Below are 24,019 nucleotides of genomic sequence, written 5' to 3'. Positions count from 1 at the left end.
ACATATGGACAATTGATTGAATTGCTTTATTTTACTTCGCTTCTTGTGCCACTTTTGGCTAATTTGCGAAGATGAGGATAAGTGATGATATGATGAAATTGATGAATAAACACTCACAAACATCCATGCCCATTGCCCAGTCCAGGATTCGAACCCGGGACCCCTGTCGTCGTAGCGCGATATGCTGACCACTGCATATGGAAAAGACACAACACACACCCTGCAGTGTGAGTCCAGACAGCATATCCTCGTTAGCCTGCAAAATGCAGCCCAGGATGTTATACGTGAAAGAGAGGTTGATATTTCGTTGCTTTCCGAAATGGTAACTCCTTACACCCCGTAAAAGGATGAAATCGATGAAAGGACAATCAAAAACAAACAAGGACAAGATACAATACACGCCCACAGAGTATTATACTGACTGTGAGTTAAGACGCCAAAGGTTTGTTGATGTGCAACTGGGTGTACTACGTGAAAGAAAGGGTGCCTTCTGAAAAGAGTCTTAGCAGTCAAGGAAATGGGGTGAAATGCCAATGGACTTCGTTAAATGAACCGTTTCAGCATCCGCTAAGTCAGGGGAGATAACATGAAGAAGCCGAATCAAGTTGAATGGCTGTGGGATTTAAACTTACGACCTTAGAATTCTGGACAACCATCCTAATACATAAACTAAATTTGTTCGGTAAAGGACAGAAACACATGGAGACACCAAATATAAGGTTTTGATTGATTTATGTTTATTTTACTTCTCGTTTTGGCCACTTGTGGCTAATCTCGAACATGAGAATAAGTGATGATATAGTGAAATTGATGATGTCCTGGCGTCGTAGCGCGCTATGGTAACCATTCCGCCACGGAGGCTGGCATTATCAAGGTTTTTGTAAGTCTCTGTGAAATATTAGTTCGATTCGAATTCGAGTTTTAACTCACGTATTGTTCTAATTATCCTACCGGTACGAAGTGTTTTTAGTTATGTGCCTAACAATCTTAAGGCTCGACTCTGTGTTTGATACCCGGTGGAGACACATAGTGGTTCGGATCCCACTTTAAACTGTAGGTCCAGTCCCGATTAGCCTTTCTGTGCATAAAGTGGGCTTAAAAGAACAATTGAATTCAATTAAGTCTCGACTGGACCTTTGGCCGACGCCAGGACAGCTGGTTTCGAAATTTCAACTCCTTTCGAAAAACAGCTATGATATTCCAAAATTGAAAATTTACGTATACCTAGAATACCTTCACGTGAATCTTCATATGGTTTGCTTTCGCTGTTCCCTAGATATTCGCGATAGTTTCGTGGCTACCTAAGCATATGAAACTTTTGAGAATGTCTAGGCAACTGCGAAAGCAAACCACATGAAGATCCACGTGAATGCTCTAGAAGATATTCTAGGTATACGTAAATTTTCAAATTTTGGAATATCATAGCTGTTTTTCGAAGGGAGTTGAAATTTCAAAACCAACTGCCTGTCGTCAAAGGTCCAGCTTTCTTAACAAGGTATATGCCCACAAGATTTTACGGAATCTAACGTTCGAGTTTCTTTAAGTTTGTCCAGATGTATAATTAAGAACTTACCAAATATAACGGCTTTTGCACAACGTTAAATCAAACAATATTCTTAAAAAGTGAGGGAATACTGCTGAAGAATTGTTAAGAATTGCCAAATTAGATGGCAAGATGCAGCTGCGCCATCTATAAACCATTCACTCAACGTGCTATTCCTGAACAAATTAGAGAGATTAGTTTTTGCATTAAAATATTTCTTTGCATACAAAAGCACGGAGATCTCATTATTGCAGTTGAACGGCACGATTCAAGCATCGGATCATCCATGTGAAAAGTTAACAATAAGCACTGCTATCTCATCTATCAGGAAGATCAAACAGAGTGCCCTTCATTGTTGAATTCCAAATACGATTTATGCACGCGAGGGAGCGAAAGTTACCCCATTCTCCTTTTCCTCGTTGTAATTGACGTATAAAAGGCAGTGGACGCGTGAAGTGGACGTACAGATTACAACCCACAAGTGCAAGAGCAGCACAAGACGATGGGAAGAAAGTTCCTGGTAAGTGTTGCCATCTCAGATTCTCATATTTGCCCATTGCTGGTTGGAATTTCTCTATTGTTCTTGTTATTGATTTGATTTATTTTACGTCGTGTTTCTGCCACTTTTAGCTAATCGCGGAGATGTGGATGTATGGCAATAAGTGATAATGGTGAAAGGACAATCATAAACACAACGACAGCACACAAGTATCAGAGAGGATTATACTGGCTAAGAGTCCAGACACCAAAGTCTCATTACCCTGTAAATGCAGTGTAGGGTATTCTACGTGGAAGTGAAGTTCACATTTTGGGTGTCCTTACAAAGGGCCATCCCCTACTGCCCGGAATTTCCCTACCGATGGTAAAGAAAAGGGTAGCAATTACGCGATTTTATAAGACATAATTTTTTCCAACTTTTCAACATTATTACTGTAATTGTCTTTCATGTACCGACGTTCAGGGGAAGAGTACAGGGTGTATGTAAAGTATCCTTACAAGTGTACAGTTTAACAAGAGAACTTTGGATGATTTAATTTATTTTGCGCCTATTTTTCTGGCAATTGGTTTGGTAATCGCGACTATGGAGATGAATGTTGATAAGATGAAATGGATGAAGGAACTCTTCTAAACATGTATGGTCGACACAACATCCCACGGAGTATTACTGACACAACCTCGTTGACCTGCAATGTGGCAGTTAAAAGCGTGGAATTGAAGTTTAATTTTGGGTGCCTTCTAAAAATACTCCTTCACTTCCCTCGAGTCCTCTTAATTGACAAGGACGGACTGTGGTATCGTACTGCACATACAAATCATCTTAATTGTGCTCATTCCACCTGGACATGTGCATGTTTGGTGCCTCACACGGCAGCTAATTGTTATTCCATCTGTGACCATACATGACGTAGCATGTTCAGGTAAAAGTAGTTATCGGATTTTAATAATCCTGTGTTCAGCACACAAAAAGAATCCTTTTCACAAGTACATTTAGTTTATGACATTTCAAGTTGAATAGACATAGGAGTCTATTTAATTAAGCCCTATCTAAAACAACAAGGAAGAAAGACAGTTCTGTAATCATGTATTATCACGTAATACACTAAAAATGTGTTGTAAGTTCACTGTAAAATAACGAGAAGCTGGACGATAGTGATGTCACCGTAAAACTACGGTTACTCCACTTTAAGAAAATATGCTAGATGCGAAAAAACAGAAGATATTATAAACGAAGAAGAAGCAATTCGCTAGCGTTCTTCTTCTTTAATTTGCTTGCAAGTGGTGTCATCCAGTGGCAGAATTCTAAAACATGTGGACATATCAATTTATACAGTACTTTTACGTGAAGTATTTTGCAATTCAGTATCCATCTGCACGTTCGGGATAACACCAAAGTTTTACAGTAGATTTAAAGCTTATTTGTTGCCATGCATGGTATTTGTAATTCAGTAGTTGAATTTGATGTTCTAAAATTTCTCTTATCTATGGCTAAAATACTATAGAATAGAATTACAATGTTCTAAGACAATATGTGGATTTTAATCAATGGCAACTTTAGCCAGCACAGTTCAGTTAGGCATCACACAATACGCGTTGCAGAGAAGCGAGTATTTCAAGATCTGTGTGTCACATTTTTCTGTCGCTGACTGTACATACTTTTCTCTTATCTAAACATGTATGTAATTAAATATACAATACTGACTGGAAAATAATATAACACTAATAATATATATTTTTCAGTTGTTTTGCATCCTTGTGCTTGCTATTGAGACGGTGGTTGTATCTGCACACAAAAAGAAGTAAGTACATGGGATTATGTTAGAATATTCTGTACATATACATTTCAACGACTCTTATCTCATAAACTCTAATTTAAAAATCAAAAGAAGCCACAAACAGGCCAGGGTCAAGTGCAATGAAATACACATTAATACAAATAAAAATGTGAAATAATTGTGATGAAAGTTATGAATTTGATTGCTAATGATACAAAGTACCAGTGAGATCTCATCAAACATGACGAAAAACATGATTGTTTTTTTTAAAAAAATAAAACATTTTTTTGTTCCATGATTGTTACGACAACTACAGTAAGGCCTCCCCGATGACGTCGCATTGTAATCAAGGGTGCCCAGGTTCGATAAGTAATAACATCTTTGGCTCCAACAATTCAGAAATGTGGTTGGCAACCCTGCCTCACGTGATCAGCTAGTCATTGGTAGACGTTGCTATGTTGCGTCCGTTAGGCATTCAAGAATGTGCCACGTGAGACTTGTTTTAAGGGTGATGACATGTTCACATTGGTAATGAAGTGCAAACGACGACCTTCTACAATCAGAAGTTTAGGGCATAAAACCATATTACTTTCTCCGGTATTTTACTGCACGTGCTACGTCAAATCTATGTTACTCTAATTACGACAAATTCAAACTGCTTTTCTTAGTTGTATCCACATATCGTTATGAAAATAATTACCCTGTCATGGTCTACAAGCTGAGCAAATAATTACGAGGGACGTTCATTAACGATTTCCCCTGACCCAGTTCTAGTTAATGTAGAATACTGAAATTTTACATGTGTAATGATACAAATGTGCATAGGTCATGAGGTAAGGTAATTTTCAATTCTTAACTCCTATTAGTTTTTGTCTTACAAATACTAAATTCAGACAAGGTGTAGTGATGGATCCAGTAGAATACCAAGCAGTCATCAAGTTTCTTTACTTGAGAGGCAACACACAAAAGGAAACTTTTGATGAGATGAAAGTGGCCTATGGAGAGGATGCCCCATCGTATGACGTAGTGAAGCACTGGCATCGTCAGTTCAAGTGTGGTCGGACTTCAGTAGAAACAGCCCCCATTCTCGGGCGACCTCAGTCAGCCATTGACGAAGACACCATTGGGCAAGTGAAAGCCGCCATCTTGGAGGATCTCCGCATAACCGTTCGCCAACTAGCTGAAGATGTCAACATCAGTGTGAGGCCTGTGTAAAAAAATCATCCATGACAATGTGCACATGCGGAAGGTGTCTGCCCGATGGGTCCCTCGGCTACTCACATCTTTCCAAATGCAGGAACGAGTCGCGTGCTCCCAGGCTAATTTGACCATGTGCCAGGAAAACCAGGAGGAATTTTTTGACAGACTAATCACCCATGGTTAAACGTGGGTCCATCACTATGACCTAGAGACCAAGGCCCGGTCAAAGCAATGGAAGCATCCTGACTCACCACCACCAAAGAAGGCCCGTGTCTAACCCTCAGCGGGCAAAGAGATGCTCATGGTTCTTGGGACCAGCATGGAGTAGTTATGATGGATTTCCTGGCGATGGGTACCACAATTACCAGGACATACTACACTTCACTGCTGCAGAAATTGCGGAAGGCCATCAAAACCAAGAGGCGTGGCATGATGACCATATTATACCTTGTAGGTTAACAATCTAAATTTGTTATTTGGATAGAAAGTCAAGTATTATACATAACTTAGTTAATTGTTGTAGGTGTTTTACATATTTATATAATTTTAACTCTTTCATTTACTTTTATTTTCTATTATGTCCCACCCTCAGTGGCGGCGATTAGGGGGAACGTGGGGGCAGTTGCCCCGCCTCACTTTTGACACTTTTGCTTCGCACTATAGTAAACCTTATGTACGAAGGGAAAGTAAACTGCCCTTGCCCCCTTTAGTTTTGGCACCTTACCCCCTGGGAACCGCCACTGCCCACTCGTGACGCCATAAAAATAGTACATTTCTCCTTTAACTGTTGCATTTTCCCTTCAACTTTATTTGATTACCAAAAGTATATCTTTGCCTTAAATAGTTTATTTTTCATCATTTGAAAATTCACAGAAATTAGGAAAACGTTTTTTTTTTTAAGTAAAGAAGAAGTGTTTTGTCTGTACCCACCCGTAACAAAAACAATTCTTCTCCCATACCTATAAAACTGGGAAAGTTTTCAATGGGCAGTTAGGCTTCATTAGTTCATAATTGAGGGGTCTAGTGAGGTAGCGAGCTATTCCACTTTGACAAGAAATGGAAATAAATTGAGTTTTCTAAAGCATTGCGTTGAGTCATAATTTGTATAACAAAGGTATTTTTTGTTGAACATATTGTTAGGTAAATTATTCAAAAGGAAAAATATGAATTTCAATATAAATACCATTTATTATGAACATGTATGGTATATTGTTGTAGTATACCCATGTGGAAAAATCAATCTAGAACATCAAATACTTTGAACAAGGCTTAAATACTTTTGCATGAGTGTAAATCATGTTCACAGGGTTACATATGATCTACATAAAGACAACTTCATATGTCTTCTGGAGGATCTTCACTGTCCATTGTTTCTGTGGATTTTAGTTTTTGATAAACACCATGAAGGACTGGAGGAATATAAGGCATTATTGCCATGAGATCTTTTAACTTCAGGGCTGATATTAAATCTTGCACTGGTTACTGCAACACAACCTCTGTCACTCCTATTGCAGACACCATCAGTAAGTGGCATAGCTCCTTCTCTCACTCAAAATGCTGATGAGGACGTATTCAAGAACTCAGAAAATCTGCTGGAGAACAAGCGGGAGCTATGCCACATGGTTGTAGTTCACATGATAGATGACAGATGGTAGGAGAAGACTGAAAATGGCAAAAAATAAAATTTTCAAGATTTGTGGCATAGCTCCATCTCTCACTAGACCCCTCAATTCATTGCACAGAAACTGTATGAAAAATGTTCCTTAACTATCAGCAGAATAGTTCTGTAATACTAAAAATACAGTCTGGGCGTCCCACCGTGACAATGGAAAGTTACGTTCGTTACGTTGGATTATACCATAACAATAAGGTATTTTGAACAACAATAATGTTTTTTATATTGTTGTCACTACTTACTTGTAAAATGCTCCTGTGTGCCTTAGTAAATCCTGTGTATTAACAGCATTTCAATTTCCTTGCAGAATTGTAATCCACGTGCCGAAAAAGTACGAGCATATTTACTACGAATACAATCACCACATAAACCACCATCACAAGCATATCCACAAGCACAAGCATAATGTCCACAGCCATCACACGCATCACAAGAAGACGGAAGAGCACCACCATAAGCACAAGGATTCCGACTAGAACAACCACAAGGACAGTGTCTTATCAAATCTCAATAAGGGTGAACCAACACTATCTTGATTGTCAGTTGATGTACATGTTCAGGAGGCTCGTTTAATGGTCAGGAAGTTCATTTTTTGTACATTTTTTTACATAAAAATAAAACATTCATCTAGTATGGTTGTTTTATGTTCTAAGACCTCCACTTTTAATTCCATTTTTTTCTACATTTCCATTTTATGCACCTTTCACTTGTTCCTACATTTCCATTTCCTTTTTCATCCATCTCCACCTTTTTCTTTCAGCATTTTATTGACTTATTTTTTAAATTTATTTATTTTTCTCATGTTTACTTCTTATTTCATCACTTCTCTTCCATTCTCTTTTATTTCTATAGTTTTCTTCCCAGGCATGTATTTTCCCATCCATCTCTTGTTTACTTTATGTCATTGTCCTCCTTTCATTTTCACCATTAACGCCGTAGTTCTATTAATTTTATGTTTCCATCAATGTTAAATGTAATTTTCTTCCTCTCCCGTTTTGATTCGTTCTATTAATTCTATCTTCCATTTCACCTTTTGTTGCTTTCATGCCATTTTCATCCTTCCTTTTTACTTGTAAAGAACTGATTTTGTTAAATTTATGTTCCCGGCCATATTTTGTCCGTTTTATGGAATTTTCATTTTCATCTTTTTTCTTTACTTTTAAAGTCTTCTTGTTATCAATTTCTTATGTATATACGGTGTGTTTAAAAAAATTGATATCATTACAGATGTAAATGTAAATGGTCAAGGTAAAGGAGACTACACAAGTGTAATCCTCAACTCAACAAGACTTATTGATAAAAATTTGAATAAGAAATTTAAAGGTATGTGGATGTCGCAAATGATTGTTCACAAGTGTTCAATATGTGCACCGCCTGTGACACGGCACACGTCAAGTCGGTAGTCCAGCTCCTGTCAAACAAGCTGGTAACAGTCTCTAGTGCGGCGGTGATTCTCTGCTGGAGTTCCTCTAGGCTTGCAGGAAGAGGCGGGACATAAAAGAGGCCCTTCACATAGATCCAGAGAAAAAAATAGAAGCGGTCAGGTCTTGTGAGCGTGGCGGCCATTTCAAAAGCACATTATCTTCATCACAAGCACGCCTGATCCATCGCCCTGGCAGTGTCTCATTCAGATACGCCAGCACAGTGAGCTTCCAGTGAGGTGGTGCCCCGTCCTGTTGCAAAATTAAGTGTTCATGTTCGTTTGCAATTAGTGTATTCGTGAGCCAGGTCTGAAGCATTTGCAGATATTCATCGCCGGTCACATTTCCCGCAAAGAAAAACGTGCCATGAAGATGATTCTTGGAGATGGCACAGATGACAGCCACTTTTGGTGAGTCTCTCAGTTGCTCGAGTGTGGCATGGGGATTTTCTTCGCCCCAAATGCAAACATTATGCTTGTTGACTTTCCCATTCCTGTGGAATGTGGCCTCATCACTAAAAACAAGATATGTATCAAAGTTGTCTTCATACTACATTACACATTGACTTTTGAGGTGTTTCTACAGATACCGTTAAATTTTCAGATCATTTTCACGAGTATTGGTAACGTTATTAGATTACGAAACGATATCATTTTTTTGAAGCACCCGGTATTATTGGCAGTATACTATTTTCTCTCTGGAGAGGAACACCAGCTGTGACATGAGTATATTCTCCAACAATAAATTGTAATATTCCCTTACCTTAGGAGAAAATAGGTTAGCAGCCCTTGAAATAATGAGAACTTAATTCCAACACTCTAGAATTAACAGCCTCCTAATCATTAATTATATATTATGAATTATGCTCAGAGATATGCATGCTAGTAGAAGTAATTTACGTTGGATTAAGAGAGTACTTGTATGATAATTTTGTTCCCCAAATTTCATCTTCTTAACTCATAATTTGCTAGCAGGCAAAAAAGTTACTTTGTGAATAGCTTTTGTGTTTTGTTCAATAAAAATGGCCTGTAAACACTGGTGCACAAGTCTACAGCAACATGTATCAAATCTGCTATTTAAAATGATTACACCTACGTAGTGATTAGCCTCGTTAAACTCTATAAAACCGGAGAGAGGTAGAGTACGGATATTAATTACGAAGAGAGATAGAGAGAGAGAGAGAGAAAGAAGAGATGAGCACTCACACACAAAAAAAACGGCAGTTGAGCCCAATTACCAGCCCTGAAAATCCCCTGGTATTAACGAAATATCAAACTGAGAGCACGTCCGAATACATGACATGCGGCTGAAGCACATCTCCAGACAAACTGATTAATGCGCGAAAAAAAGAGAACAATTGTTCTTTTGTTTCTGACAGGGTCACATAAAAACAAGCCCTGGTTTCGAAGGTTCGAGGAAAAAAAGGGAATAAAATGAATCCGCTTCGCAATCGGCGGGCGATTAACTGACTCGTCGCCCGACCAAATCCCTGTGCTTCGGAAATGTTCCAGGACGCATTCTTGACAGCAGAGCGCGGACCGCAACGACGTCCAAGAGGCTGAGCCAATGAAATGCAAGTATATGCAGCTGCTTGTATTGCCAAATTGTCCATCACTATTTTCATTCTTTTTTATTCTACATCCTGTGTTGTTTGGAGGAATTTAATTCTGTTGATGCAAAGCAAATATTGTCCTCTGCTTATTGACGTTTTTATTTCAATTCCTGACCATCGTATTCTGAAAAATAACAATGAATGATAATGATGGTGAACAAGTTGCCTATTGTTGTTTTTTTTCAGTTTTTCTGTACTCTAATACAATTCTAATACTATTATGGAGACTGTCATGATGAACTTTGATCACCGTAACATGCTTATCCATAGATCTGTAAATGTAGAACACTGTTATTGTAAATTGCTGTTCACAATGTCCAACTATTGACACTTTTCAAAATCTTCAATAGACTGTGTAGACTAAAGTTTTGGATTGGTTGATTGATTGGGTGCGTCAACGATTGGGTTATTTGTCCCCGTCATATTATATGCGGCCCAGTCCCTTTCTGTAACTAAAATCAACATGGTCTCTCAGGACTACAATCTCCTTACCCATGTCAAACTTCAGGCTGTAAAGGGACACTGAGCACATACATGAACAAAAGTGAGGACAACACACGGCCCTACAGAAGATTATATTGGCCGTAGGTTTAGCCTCCAGAACCTCGTTAGCCTGCAGGACTGTAGTTACCGGGGTGTTCCGCCTGGATGTGAAGTAGGCTTTTGGGTGAATTCTCAAAAGATCAGCCTACAGTTTTAGAGTTTATTAAACTTAACTCATGGGTGTTGCTGCATTATTTGTGCGAAAATGTGTAACAAAAATCAAGAACTTTTGAAATATAGTGCGTGGTTTTCTGTAAGCAAAGGGAAAAGGTAAGAGGTCACTACCTCCAACCTTCTACGGAAGTCAATTCTAGGGGGCAAGGGGGGCAAACATTGACGGCCAAGGGAGGGGAGGCACAGTGGTGAATTGCCCCCTTCGATTTCAAATTTTATGCAAATTAAAATACATTTCTTAACATTTTCTTGCTCGCAAAGCCTGCTTTTCTCAATAGATGATAAAAGTTGTTAAGGAGAGAATGCCATGGCGTCCAGTGAAATTATTTGTGCCCTATTAAATCAATATTGTTTTCAATTGCACAAATTGGATCTAAATATCTTCTTGCTCGCTTCGCTCGCAATATATTTCTTTTACTTTTGTAATATATTTAAATAATATGTTTTGTATATATATATATTGAATACATATTGAATACGTGCACAAGTTAGTGTTAGCATGTTGCATATGAATTTTCATATTTTATGTCACTCCATGTTGCATATGTGTAAAATATATGCTGTACATGAAAGTTATACATGTTACATGTACAAAAATAATTATCTAGGAATCCATTTCTCATTCACATTCTGCCATTTAAAAAATACAGTTTGTGTGCTTGTTTTCCATCATTAGCGAATATGAAATTGACGATGTTGAAAAAATATTTCAAATAGTTTATCAAACTTTAGCACGGAGGATAATAACGTATTTGATACTACTACTACCATTAGTAATAACAATAATAATAATAATAATGCCGTTATTATTATTATTATTATTATTGTTGTTACAATTATCCTGGCACTTTCCCCCCAAACAAAAAATCGTGGTTGCGCCTCTGTCACAATGGGCTCATTGTATGAAAATGAGTTTTCGTGTGCGCCTGTTTAAAAATGCTACCATTCATCCTCAATGTCACGATTAGTTTGAGGAAGCACAAAGTGACGTGAAAAATTAAAATCCGAAACATATTGTTGACTGATTGATTGATGCGATTCATTTTACTTCGCTTTCCTGTCACTTTTGGCATTGCAAAGATGAGGATGAGTGATGCTATGATGAAATTAATGAAGGGACACTCGCAAAGAACACCCATGCCCAGGCCAGGATTCGAACCAGGGACCCTGGAGGAGAACATATTGTGATTTTGGATTCATTTCCTGTTAGTATATCATTGCGCATAAAGTGAAACTTCAAATAAACTTCGTAGGTGTTTGGAATACAATGGAACGAAGTACAGATGGTTCACTAGGTACTTATCGTCCCCTCACCTTTAGGCTTTCTAAGTGAATCTGAGCCACTTTCTGTCGCTCTAAAGAGTGACTAAAGCGCGCTCTCTCTCTTTCTCGTTCTATGTGTATCTCCCTTGAAGCATAGGCGCCGGAGTCTTCCTGTATCTGCGAACAAAACCCAATTTGCACAGGATTGAGTTCATTCTTCATGAAGTCTCCTTCGTGCCGAGGAGAAGAGTTCGCGAGGAAACCCGATCCAACGGAAAACATCACAGCAAAGGAAAGTTTTTCCCGTGCCATGCACAAAGACAGAAGTGTGACGGAGTGCTAGATGCTTCTATATGAGAGGGGTTGAAGGTGGAGGAAAACGAAACTAACAGAAGAGAAAGAAGAGAGAGAGAGAGGAAGAGAGACAGAAAAGGAGAGAGGAAGAGGAAGTTCCTTGCGAAACTTTCGAAACAAGGTCGGAGGCTCTTTTCAGAGACTCTACAGTTGTTCCCCAAGTTAGGTAGACGCGAAATTTAATCTTTAGCTATCCGAGGCGATTCCACCACGTTCGTTCTACTAGGTCAACTTGACAGAGCCGGTCTTCTTTACAAACTGGTTCCGCTCGCTTTAGTTCCCTCCTACGCCTCTCTCTCTCTCTCTCTCTCTCTTGTCCCTTCTTTCGTCTTCGTCTCTTCCAGAGTGAGACGGTGGAAGAAGCGATCAATGGATTTAGGCAGAGATGTGAACGTATCCCCCTACAAAACTTGTTACCAGATTCAGACATGGTGAAGTTATCACCAAAAGTGTTCGTCATATCGAGTACGAGACACTCACGACGGCAGACATCACCCTCACCTCCACCTTCCGGAGGACTTGAAAGGTGAGTTAAGTGTGAGGGTTAGAGCGAACCTTGCGGATAAGTTATATAGCCAAAAGTAACAAACAAAATCTTCACCGGAGAGCACTGAATCACATCTGGCTACACATGTCTTCATCAGTACAAGTTCAGTTGTTAGCCGACTTGGTTAGCACAGTGGTTGTGAGTGTCCCTTCATCAAATTCATCACATCATCACTCAACCTAATCGTCGCAGTTGGCCAAAAAATGTAGAAAAGTGACGCTAAATAACAAAACCCAATCAAAGGTTGAGTTGCTGCTCTTGAAACAGTCCCACTGTTGTCAACAGCCACAAACATCATGACAGATGGACAGATTTTGTACGAAATTTCATGTTTATTTTTCATGGAATAACCCCACACATATATAGCTGTGTTCACCAAGTGAGGGTGAGGGAGGACAAGGGCTTAGGTGAATCATGAGGGTGAGAGCGAGTGTGAGCGAAGTTGATTTAAAATGAACACCCCTGGTTACCATATACGACAACAGAGGGTGTGCAGTCTTTCCGATAGAGAATTATCGACCCTGTCTTCTAACAGAGTTCTATCCCACTTTAAATTACACATCTATTACTGTTTAATCCATCTTAGTACAAAGTGAACTTAAAATTAATCTTTGAAAACAGTCAACTTCTATAGTTGGCCTCTCTTACGGCCTCCAATGGACAATCACACGTTATAATGTAATTAATATTAATCCAAAAATTGAACCAAAATATTTTCAATGAAAGTTTTCTTGGTGACCTAACTCAAATGTACATCCAAGAAAGGAGTTCTTTGCTAGCTAACAAGTCTGGTAAGTAATCCCACAGTCAATAATCCTTCTAAGTCCTTGTATCTTAGTGTAAAATTCGCATTCATACCTTATCCAGGACACGAAAGCAGAAGATAGTCAAATATCTTTGACTGTTTCTTGGGTATCCTATTTTGTTCCAGAACCTTAGCATTATGTGAATGTTCATTTGTAATGTCAATTTTTTATTATGATACATGCTGAATATGTTTCAGTCCTCATGTTATAGCACTGTTGTTACATTTCACAATAAACAGGAAGAGTTTACACGGACCACGTAGAATCGTAGTAGAATGGAAGGGTAAAAAAGTAGTGGAAGCGCAGTAATAAAAATATAATAAGAAAGATAGAGAGCAATGTATGTATGACTGAGAAAGATAAAAGCGTAGCAAGAAAGAAAAAGAAAGATACAAGTATAAATATAAAGAAGAACAAATAAAGGTAGAACCGTAGGAAAAGGAGAGTTAGTGAAAGAAAGAAAAACAGATACAGGCATAAATAGGAAGAGAGAGTAATAATGGTAAAACAGTAGGAAATGGAGTAAGAAAATTGCAAGCGTAGAAAGAGAAACAAAGATACAAACGAAAATAGAAAAAGAGAGAATAACGAAGATAGAAGCATTGAAAGGAAAAGGGGATGACAAAAATAACACTGTCAAAAATGTAAGAGAATTAGAAGGGTAAGAAGAGAGAGGTAGGGAGGGAGAAAGGAAGATGGAAATGTGGAAAGGAAAGAGGGAGAGGTATCTGGAAAAGTTGAAAGGAAAAGAGAGACATCATCTTAGTAACTGAGACCGAAAAAACAAAGCCTTCAGAAATAACTTTCACTGGAGGCATGGCTGCTCCTCAATGTCGGCCACCAAAACTATTGCAATACCAGCCACCTAGTGGACAAACACAAAACTATTTCCTTACTGGTCTCTGTTAATATAGGAAAGACGTTGAATTTCTTTTACGAATCGAGCACGTAGAGGTTCCAGACAAGGGCCATCTTCATTCACAGAATTACTATAGAAAACGTCATGCTTTATACGTTTACGGTATTTTATGCACTTTATCCAGAAATTCAGTTTCGTAAGACGAATGTGAGGACGAAAAGTAAATTTTAATCACGCTCTGCCTCGTGAGAAGAAAAGAGGACTTCCGAAGGAAATTGATCGGAAGGGAATAAATGAATAGGAAAAATCACATTTTCAGGCCGAAATATTTTAGAATAGACCATTCTTTCTCTTGTAACGTTTAAAATCGACAGAAATAAATGTATACAGGCATCGACGTCGCCAGAAATCTTTGCAGGGGGGGGGGGTCGGGCAAATGATAAAATTTGAATAGTAGATAAATAATATTACCACGGTCATAAATGTTATTATACAAAAATAGATATTATAAACTAACAAAAATACATTTTATTCGAGATAATAATAATAATAATAATAATTATTATTATTAGTATTATATAAATGGGGAGCCTCGATCCACCAAACGAGGGAGTATCAGCACAACTATTTCCATTATTTATTTTGCATTTTATGCACGTAGTATCTGATTGCATTTTGATATTAACCTTTGCACGTCTCGTTCAAGAAAAGGCTTCAAATGTTGGGGCTTTTTTTTTATAAAGTGTGTTGTGTGACCTCTAACCTACAACTGTAGTTATTAGAACTTTGAAAACTGTGAAACCATATTTATTTACTCAATGTTTTCGGTCCAATGCATTTTTACTTTCATTATTCTGTTCGAATGCTAACTATATGAACTTTATTTATGTTCTTAACAATAAGAGTAACAAACTTTCGGGTTTCTTGTATCTTCAAATGAACGATGTCAATTTCCAAGGGGGGTCCACCGACCCGTTCGACCCCCTCTCCCGACGCCCATGTATACAGGGTGTACCAGAAGTGATAGTGCAAACTAAAACTGTGTGAAAAGTACGCGATAGTAGAATCCAGAAGCCACATCGTATGCTTTTCACGTATGAGGCCCCATAGTCCTATTTAGTAACAAATAACAGAATAAAAATATTCACCTCGCTAGACATAACGATTGTTTTAAATACCAGCAACTATTTTACTTTACATACAGTATGTTACATGTTCGGCAGTGTCCAGTTTAAAGGAAAGAAACCCCGAAGTGCGTAAGGAGACAAGCGTACGATCTGTACAAACAATCAAGTCAGACACGGATTGTAACCATATATTCGCAATTATCTTGGAAACGGTTCGTTCAAGACCCAATTTTGCTAAGACTTTCTTGCTTTTACTATCCTGTACTTTTCACAGTTGCGCTATCACTTCTGGTGTATGCACGCATACATATATTCACACAAATTCACACGTAGCTGAATTCCGATAATGGAGACTGGACCGAGACTATCTCGAATTACAAAAAAAACAACAAAAAAAAAACAATGAGTATACACAATAAGCCAGGGAAAATCGGAATAGGCAAAACCAAAACTATAACAAAATACTACACTAATTGAAAATTGACTGATTTATTATTAATTTTGGGTGCGTCAGCACTCAGGCTATTTTGTAACCCGTCACAATATGCTAGAACCAGACCTTTACCACATTTTAAACAAAATGAAGAACATACATACAGTACATAACGTAAATGTAATGTCCACGGACTAAAATATTCTTACTTGGGTTAAAAGCTGAGGCTGTAAAGGGTCATTCAGCACACAAGAACAAAACACAAAAAAAAAAAAACACACACAGCCCTACAGAGGATTATACTAGCCATACGTCCAGACAGCAGAGCCTCGTTAGTACGCAAAAGTACTCCAGGGTGTAGTATGTGGAAGTGAGGTTGACAACTGGCTATACTAAGGGGAAGTGAAGTTGACAACTTGGTGTACTACGTGGAAGTAAGGTTCACAACTGGGTGTACTACGTGGAATTGAGATTGGCAACTAGGTGTACTACGTTGAAGTGAGGTGGACAATTGAGTGTACTACGTGGAAGCGAGGTGGGCAACTTAGTACACTACGTGGAAGTGAGGTTGACAACTGGCTTTACTACGTGGAAGTGCGGTTGACAACTGTCTGTGCTAAGGTGAAGTGAGGTTGACAACTGGGTGTACTACGTGGAAGTGAGATTGGCAACTGGGTGTACTAAGGAGAAGTGAGGTTGATAACTGGGTGTACTACATGGATGTGAGGTTCACAACTGGGTGTACTACGTGGAAATGTAATTGGCAACTGGGTGTACTACGTGGAAGTGAGGTTGACAACTTAGTGTACTAAGTGGAAGTGAGGTTGACAACTGAGTGTACTACGTGGAAGTGAGGTTGACAACTTAGTTTACTACGTGGAAATGAGGTTGACAACTGGCTGTACTAAGGGGAGGTAAAGTTGACAACTTGGTGAACTACGTGGAAGTGAGGTTGACAATTGCATGTACTAGGTAGAGGGGTCACCCCTTACACCCTAACTGGAAAATTATTACAGTAGTAATAATGATATTACGAAAGAAAAGTTACAAAATATTGAACTTCTGCTATAAAGGAATGGTTATATCTTGTACTTGAGGACTTTGCATCGATCCGATGTACAAACCCACTTATCCGATCTTTGCCAGAAGAAAAATCGGCAGTTTTTTCACCCGTACTGCTACAGTTAAACGAATCACCGGTGAAGAACCAGTGCATAGGTGATAGATGCAACGCGAATGCAAATATTGACTTTCGCGATTATGTTTTGATTGCTAATGTTCCTCATAATTGCATTTACCGAACTTGATTGATTGGAATACGTCTGCAAACAAAAGACGTGACAGTAAATTAGACATTGTCGGATTGCTTCTTTGTTAATTTATGTCGCGGGCAATTTAACGGCGACGACGAAACGAATACGACCGTACCGGGAAGAGAACGGCAGCTAAATGCTCGAGGTCCGTTACAACTAATTGTATTTGACAATGAGAGACTATGGCTTGGGTAAAATTAGTTTGGGGCTGGTAGCCTACCCTGTAGGTATCGATATGCTAAGGTACCAGCGCACCAAACCAGCCTTTTCCGAGAAATAGTACTTCATAGTTTTGAAGTTCTACAACGCGGCTCATTAGGCGAATATGCATATTGTTCGCCAGCCAAGTGGCCTGGTGATCAGGTGTTAGCGGATCAGATTCACGTGCCGAAGGTTCTGAGTACGATTCCTGTTCGATTCCTCTTCTCGATGGCGTAGTGGTAACGTCGTCGCTTTGTATTCAAGGTGTCCCGGGTTCGATACTCGTTGGAGGAACATAGTGGTTCGCTTCCCACTTTAAACTGAAGGTCTAGGACTTAGAAAACCAACTCAACCAACCAGCAAACATTTACTGTAAGAATTCGTTTTTATCTTCTGTGAGAATTGTCGATATACAGCGTGTAACAAAAGTCCGGGTACACTTTAAAAAAAATTGCAGCCAAACGAGTAGCATTACAAAGTGACAAAATACATCATTTCAAAGAGTAAAGTTGTAAGTTTTTTCCTCATTGCAGGTGTTACGTGTAGTTCCATATATCGTCGCTAGGTGGTGTCATAATCAACATGGCGCTTTCTAGAGCTGAGAAGGCTTTGTGCGTGCTAGAATTTGACAAAACAAAGACTGCAACGGATGTCCAACGAAAATTTCGGATTAGGTACGGGAAAGCAGCACCAACCAGGAAGGCAATCTACAATTGGCATGTAAAGTTTGTTGAAATTGGGTGTTTGGGTGTGAAGAAGAGAAGTGGTCGACCAGGTGTGACTGAAAATAACATTGAGCGAGTGAGAGAAGCTTTCACAAGGAGTCCGAGAAAATCTATACGCAGAGCTTCACGTGAGTTGGAAATGTCAACAATGACTGTGTTTCGTGTTTTGCGTAAAAAATAAAACATGAAACCGTACAAAAGTGCAAACGTTATATCCTAAAGATAAAGACCAGCTCCAGAAAACGCCATCTTGATTATGACACCACCTAGCGACGATATATGGAATTACACGTAACACCTTCAATGAGAGAAAACTTACCCTTTACTCTTTGAAATGATGTACTTTGTTACTATGTAATCCTACTCATTTGGCTACAATAATTTTTTTAAAGTGTTCCAGAACTTTTGTTACACGTATATATATATTTTTTTGTTTTCCATTCTTTGACGATTATTACCCTCTTGATCGTGTACAACAAATGTAAATTAAAACATTGCTTGTGAATAGTTTTTTTTAACATTTTCTCAAAAAGATAAAAATGTATACCATATCCTGTACATACTATTTTTTTTTCGAAAATTGATTTATTAATTGATTTGGTGTTTTAAGGCCAGCTCTACAGTTTAAAGTGGGATCCGAAAAACTATGTGCCTCCACCGGGAATCGTCCCGGAACCCCTTGATTACAAGGCGACGACGTATGTTGTCGAAAACAACACATGGATAATTGAATATGCAAATCCTTGTAAAATGTTAGAGATAATTAGAAAGACATTAAAAAGAGTATTTTCCCCGCAAAATTAAATGGCATTTTATTTCATGTTTATTTGAATTAACTATTAAATAAAATGGAATAAACAGTTCCTAGACTTAATTAAAAAGAAGTAAGGGTAAGCTAACGGGAATCGAACCCAGAACCTTCAACACGTGAAAGTAATATGCTACAACCTGGCCACAAGGCCACTTTGAAATCGGACAATATACGAGGGAAAGTCAATATATAAGTCGCAAAATGAAATATCTTCGAATTGCTGCAATGTGAAATTGTTTTATGAATTTCAGTCGTTGCACTGATCCTTTCCGCAATTGTCTGTGTAGGTGGCAGCACCACCGCGTATCGTATACGGCGCTAGTAGCCACGTTATCGTGCGGCGGTGAGTTATTCGAGTGCCAATTGGGTAAGATAGCAGGTGTTCAAGATCACCCAGTTAGCACAGAAGGTTATGGTCACCGTGCTTTGGGACAGTAAAGGCATCCTACGCGTGGAAGTTCTGCCCCAGGGTCACTGTCACTGGAGCAACGTACTCCAGAACTCTGACGATGTTACGGTCAGCCATTCGCAGGAAACGTCCAGGTGCATTGAGAGATAGAGTTCTTCTGTTGGATGACAATGCTCGTCCACACAGTGCCAATACCACAGTGGCTCACATACGGTCCCTAGGTTAGGAACGACTGTAACATCCAGCATACAGTCCGGATTTGGCACCATCCGACTTTCATCTCTTCGGCCCACTGAAGCATCACCTGGGTGGTCACCGGAAGAGGTCCTTCAGGAGGTTACCAGCTGGCTAAGACACCAACCACAAACCTTCTTTGCTGCTGCTTTGAGGAACTCGTGAAATGCTGGGACAAATGCCTAAATGCTCATGAAGATTACGTTGAAAAATAAACCACATTTTCATCAGGTAACTATATGAACTTTTCTTTCTATTCCATTTTGCGACTTATATATTGACTTACCCTCGTATATCTTCTCCTAATTAGGAATGTTGGAGAACTTTGAAACTTGCGCGCTGGTACCTTAGGATATCAATACCTGCAGGGTACCCTACCACTACACGAAGAGAGAGGAGTAGAGTAGTACGCGCTGCTGCAAACGGCTGGTATAGCTGCATCCGCGTTTTCCCCTCCATGCACTCACTTTCCCTCTTCATTGATGGAGTCCTCTGGAGTCACCATTGCGCAGATGACCCGTTTCCGTTCGTTTGCTCCAGAGATTGCCTAGACAGAGTGTAGGGAGCAGGTATTTGCTGGTGATCTTTCGAAGGACTCGTGTTAACAGCACTAGCTTGTACACTACTGTTCACATAAAGTGGTGCATTTTGTAAGATTGGGCTGTCGAAGTATATGCCACTATATCTGAACAGGAGTGTACCAAGCATACATTTAGCAATTTCTCGCAGACGACAAGCCATCTAGTGACGTAAACTGCACCACGATAAAACTTCTGGTCCATACACGTTGAAGGCTGGCATTTGGTCCGTGTTTCTATCGAACGGAAAACATCATTACGTGGTTCAACTGTTTCGTCCAAACACTGAACACGTAAAACAAAAAGTCCCCCATCACCGGAATAAAATCACAGTTCGTTCATAACGCCTGAATAGAACTGGGGCAAGCACAACGTTCAGCGAGAGCTATGAATAATTCATTGTTGATTTTACCCACGATACGGAAAAATAATAGAATTTAATTTCATCTGACTGACAGGGATTGGAATTTCGATTCGACCTATCGAAGAGCACGTCGATCAGATTCAGATAGGAGGAAAATCGAAGCAAATGTAAAGTTACTAACACTGTTGTATATTCATTGCTGCAGTACATCCCAATTTAGTAAATACATCTCAAATTTAGCTGCATTCGTCGAGAGATTAATGAAACTGGTGTCACAGGATTCGGGTATCTCCGACGTCAACAAGCAACACGGAAGTGACGTCATGTAAAGTGCGGAACGGTCGAAATACAGAGGTGGATTCTGTTGGTGGGGAAGAGCTGTATAGATAAACAACAATTTCCAAAACAGTTTCGTAATTGGACACGAATAACAAGAGCATCTAATTTGACCACCCGACGAGGTGGGGATAATGTTAATAGTCGTCCGGCTCCGATACAAATGAAAGTCGGCGTGGGGTTAGGTTTCGTCATAAATTACGTTCAATTGCGACTCTTGCACTCTACATGCCGCTACGGACTATCATTGAAAAAAAAAATGTATGTACGAGGTGTGGTCAAAAAGTAAGGCACCTTGTTGATACGTACTTGCGTTTGCCAATGTTTTGTACATTTGGGACTCGAGTACGTAATGAATGTACAATTAGACGGGTTTAGTGAGATAGTGAATGTCAACGAACGTTACCATAAGATTAAACACGAAAGAATATTATGAAGAATTAAGTGCGGAGAAATACCAGTAAATAGTAAGTACGAAAGATACACGGGAAAGCCAAATTAAGTGCTGAACGAAGAGAGAGCATGAAAGAGATGAAGAGGCTGAACAATCAAGCTTGAATAATAAATTCTACTTAGATTTTACCTCTCTCTCTCTCTTCGAATACACACACACGCACGATAATACACATGTATGTGTTTGTGTGTTAGATGTGGCATGCCAAAGCAGGGTTCTAGCCCAGCATTTCAGTAGGCTGAATACTGCAACACGGATATTTTCAAAGCAATTATATGTTGTATTGTGAATCCAAATAATGATTATCTACCAATTACATATGTAGTAACACTTGGGAGGTGACCTTAAGGAATCACACTTAATTTACGATACCCGTCACAGAATGTCACATACAAGATACTTGGGTGGGGGGGGGGAATTATATTAAATTGACAAGTTTCTCTTATCCAATAGAGAGTGACGTGTTGACGTCGTCACTTTGCAATCAAGGGGTCTCTGAATGGAGGTACGCCGATCTCTATAGCGGAGTGGTTATTCCGGGTTCGAATCCTGGACATGTGTGTTCATTACGAGTGTCCTCATCAATTTAATCACATCATCACTCATCCTCATTTTTGCGATTAGCCAGAAGTGGCAGAAAAGGGAAGTAAAATAAACCTAATCAATTAATTAGTGCAGGCACGGTTCAGATTCAACTTCAAACTGTAGGTCCAGTCCCGATTAACCTCCCTGTGCCTTAGAAACAAATCTCAAACTCACTTGAAGACTACAGGGGAAAACGGAGGCAAGTCAGTTTTTCATAATTGTACAGAATAGCAAATATAAAGTTTGAAACCAAATAATCTTCATTCTTATTGATGTATGTTCTTCATTACATGTATTATGAAGCAAGCGTATATTTCTTTGTATGAGAATGAAATATGAAGGAAATTGATTCAAGAAGAGTACAAACGTTATGACAAAAACTTTCTTAAAGTAACAGTTTGCAGGTGCACAAATTCACTTGTTCAGGTTTAGGCAGTGCTGTCCTTATTGTTTCTGCCCCTTAGATCCATGTGGTAGGTTTGTGTAGTAAACCTGAGCCTCTCTTGTACAAAACACTTTCAATTTCTGAAGATCCTTGAACTTTTCGTCTGATATTTGTAGATGTCCCTCATAAGCTCTAGCAGGGTGTAGAAATTCGGTAAATTCCAGATGAGGTGCAAGGCTTCTGTTTTATTTTCTTCCCGCACACGATTGTGGAAATCCATGCTGCATTGTATTGTTCCCGATGCATGATCAGACGGTGATGATACTTTCATAACATGACTTGCCTCCTTTTCCCCCTGTATTTCCCTCCTTCTTCCCCTGTGGGCGAAATCTTCAAGATTAAATTCCTCAGTGACTAACCTCTATTGCTCTGGCATTGAGTCCACATAAACTACATCATTCAAGCTACATGAATGTGCTGTTAACTCATTTTCGACCATTTACTGACTTGCCTTCTTTTCCCCTGTAGTCTTCACTTGTCCGTTAGGAATAATAAGAGGAAGGTGGACTGGGCACCTTACGCAGCCTTTCCTTAACTCACCATGGCGTTTTTACTCTAAGAATCTTGCAGCTTGAAAGTCAACGTGACTTCTTCCCCATCCCTATCTCGTTGGCCCTGTATTATTACTTATTCTTATTCTCCATACTTTTACAATAGACGAAACGGCATCTAGAGGGCTATTAGAGAATTAAAGCCAATCCCATCCCTCTCATTAATAAAGAAGACAGGGAGAAATGCCTAAGTTTCCTACAAAGAGATACGATCCGGATAGGGGTTGGGGAATGGAGGGTTGGTAATGAAACGGATATAACGATCATTGACGATCAACTCAGATATCTGAAGATGCTAAATTCCCCTTTTGAATTCCAGAGAGCTAGTCAATTATGACAGAATCCCCCCCCCCCACTCCGCTCCCTCTGTTCTTTTACGGAACTTTGTCCGAAGGGGAATGAAGACAGACTGGGAATCTTGAAATAGGCTATTCTCTCGGATCTGAGAAGGGTGTCCATTAAGGAAAGAACGAGTGAAGTTTTGAAATAAGCTACCAAATCTTCTGGATAATTACCATCTCCATATTCAGTTCCCGAGATATCGTTCTGATTGGTCGAATTCCAGTAACGCAAAATTGGCGGACTTTATTGTATAGTAGCTGTAGTGAAATTGCGAAGTCTTTTGTATCTTCACTTAAGTGTCAAGTTCATCATCTTGTACTGCACAGTCAGGGTCGTAGCCAGGATTTTATTTCGGGGGGCTCATCCCTAATCAGCACGGGCTATAATTGACATTTTACAATAATAACTATTATAATTCACATTTATTGTTATTATTATATGAATGTAGAGACCTTGCTACTCAATCCACCGTACGAGTGAATATACAACAAAACTCTTGTTCATTATTTTTATTACATTTTGTACAGTTAGTGTACTGAAATTCATAGTTATTGTATATTGTTATTAACTTTTACGCATTCCGTTCAAAAGAAGGCTTAAAAGCTAGGGGCAAATTTTACTCAAAGTATACGAGGTTCGGCTAGAAAAATCCGGACTGTTGCTACAAAATCTTTTATTGGTTATTTTGTACAATACGAACATTACCCCCTTCAAAGTACTCCCCTCCATTATCGATACACCGCTCCATACGAATCTTCCATTGCTGGAAATCATTTTCTGAAACCATGTTCATGACCTCCGTGGCTTTTGTTTTCACAGATTCGTAAATCTGGTTCCTTTG

General features: G+C 39.1%; 1 protein-coding gene and 1 long non-coding RNA gene across 2 annotated transcripts in view; one reads left to right on the top strand and one right to left on the bottom strand.

Moving 5' to 3' along the window:
- LOC146003168 (cell adhesion molecule 1-like) overlaps window positions 1-24,019 on the bottom strand; it is a 257,335-nt gene that overhangs the window by 9,288 nt on the left and 224,028 nt on the right. The window lies entirely within an intron of this gene.
- LOC146003167 (uncharacterized) lies at window positions 2,017-7,322 on the top strand. The gene is made up of 3 exons (XR_014443792.1): window positions 2,017-2,063; window positions 3,782-3,840; window positions 6,999-7,322. It is a non-coding gene; the product is annotated as an uncharacterized LOC146003167 (long non-coding RNA).

The sequence above is a fragment of the Lepisma saccharinum genome, chromosome 19 (assembly GCF_977018435.1).
Source record: "Lepisma saccharinum chromosome 19, izLepSacc3.1, whole genome shotgun sequence".
NCBI classification, from domain to species: domain Eukaryota; kingdom Metazoa; phylum Arthropoda; class Insecta; order Zygentoma; family Lepismatidae; genus Lepisma; species Lepisma saccharinum.
Note: the sequence above shows the minus strand (reverse complement) of the source record. Positions and strands in the feature narration are given on the sequence as shown.